The 2039-nt window shown below is 49.0% G+C and overlaps 1 pseudogene; it reads right to left on the bottom strand.

The window, feature by feature from the left end:
* Positions 1-428: 428 nt before the first annotated feature.
* LOC123617680 (elongation factor 2-like) lies at positions 429-1366 on the bottom strand (annotated as a pseudogene).
* Positions 1367-2039: the final 673 nt, after the last annotated feature.

The raw sequence follows: 2039 nt of genomic DNA, 5'->3' as shown, positions 1-2039 counted from the left end.
CTGTTGTCTTTGTAATCTTGTAATAAATATTAAAAGAAATGGTATCAGATGTTCACGTTCAGTCATGGCACAGAGTGGTCTCCGGAAAGCGGCCAGCAGAGAATCCCGGCGCCGGGACAGTCTCGCGATGTGTTGTGAGATCTCTCTGGGGTCTGCCCGGTCGCCATTCGCCTGCTGGACGAGGCGGCGGGGCTGCGCTGAGGGAGGCCATGTGAAATCAGTCTTGGAAGTTGCCTGGGGCTAGGATGTTGCTCTTCAGGCCTCTGCACTTTTGCATATTGCCACCAAGACGTGGCTGCGGCGGCTGGTGAGGTGGAAGGTGTTTGTGGGCAGGGTCAGCCACAGTTATCCAGCCGCTCGGTGGGGAGGCCTGGCTGCCTGTGTTTACCTCAGGACGGCAGTGGAGTCCAAGACTCGTTTACGGGTCTTCATGACAAATACGAGGGTGCTGGCACTTGGGAGTCCTCCAATACGTGACCCACTTCCTGTTCAGGACACTGTAGAGGCCACCAACCTCTTGTTGTGCCCACTCGCTCGCCACAGGCAGAACGGCCCCACGGGCCAGGCCTGGCGGTCGGTGCCCGCCTGAGACGGCATTGGGGACGCTGTGAATGGTGTCTGCGCGAGCGTTACATTGCGGATGTCGAAGCGAATGCTCTGCGTGTTCTCCTCGCACTGTGCCCCCTCTTTCATGGCCCACGGGAAGCCAGCCACCTCCCTGGCTTTGATCTCATTGAGATACTGTACGCCTTTGGTGACCTGGTAAGGATGACGGGCCAGTGCTAGCAGGCCCAAAGCATCACATCTTGAGGGCCTCTACCATATCCTACTAGTACTTCTTGACCAGGTAGCAGCCCACTGCTTGAGCTCCTGGTGGGCAGACACCTCGCCCTTGTCCATGTCTTCCTCCAGGCCATCAGGGAATGACTAAGCTTTCAGGTACAGCTGAATGTGCTTGATAAGGGACTTGGACTGGCAGAGCATGTTTGATTCTTCCCTAATGGTCTTCCAGGACTCAAGGTGCCGTGGGGTCTGATTTGGCCAGCTGCTTCAGCCCCTCCACCAACTTGGCTGGGCAAGCAAGCCAGGATCTTGGCCTCCACAGCAATCCTGAGACCCAACCCCACTCACTCATGGTGAATTTCATCACCTGCATTTATGGAGGTGCCCCAAGGTGGTGATGGTGCATGGCTTCACCAGGAACTATTGGACGCCCAGTAGGCCAGTGATGATGTTCCTGCAAGTAATGTCCAGCATGACCTTCACATAATGACCCATCAAAGGGATTGTTCTCTGGGTCGGCTTCAGGTACAGGGTCTCTTTCTTCCTGGGTGTGTGGGTTGAGGGTTTGTATTGTGGTGATCATTTTGCTATATATAAAAATATCAGATGATTATGTTGTATTCCTGAACTCCTGTCCTAACTTGGACAGCCATCTCTCAGGGTCATGCCAATGATTTCACAGATGTGTGGGTCAGACAGCAGTTGTGGTCAGTCTCACCCCAAAAATGACTGGGAAAATAGGTTGTTGTGGTTGTCCTGGTGATGGAGGGTGATTAGTGCTGCTTTACAGTTAGTACTAATGACAATGCCAAAATTGAGAGCTTCTAAGGAGCTCATGGGAACATGGCTCAGAGCAGGGCACAGCCTTAAGCAATGTCTCACTTCACATAAGCCTGCATTCTTTGGTGACAAGAATCACATCATAGCCATTTTTATTTCTGCAGTTCCTGTTACTTTATATATGGCCATTGTATTAAATAATCAAAAGAGGAAATTCTACATCTACTAGAAACTTACATTTCAACTGTATTTCAGTGTTTACTTATTTATTTATTTCATAAATTAATGAACTGAGACTGAAATCACTTACACATACAGTGTCTAGTACAGATAGGCACTCATTAATTTTTGGACTAATAAAACCAAAGAACCAATCAAGAGTACACAGTCATTTCAATAACAAAAATAGTTCCACTTTAATACTTTATCTAGTAGAAAATTATTCTCAGTGACAAATTTTATTAATTATCCAAGAT

The sequence above is a fragment of the Camelus bactrianus genome, chromosome 4 (genome assembly GCF_048773025.1).
Source record: "Camelus bactrianus isolate YW-2024 breed Bactrian camel chromosome 4, ASM4877302v1, whole genome shotgun sequence".
In the NCBI taxonomy this organism is placed as follows: Eukaryota; Metazoa; Chordata; class Mammalia; order Artiodactyla; family Camelidae; genus Camelus; species Camelus bactrianus.
The sequence above is the reverse complement of the archived record's forward strand: the minus strand, read 5'-3'. Positions and strand labels throughout refer to the sequence as shown.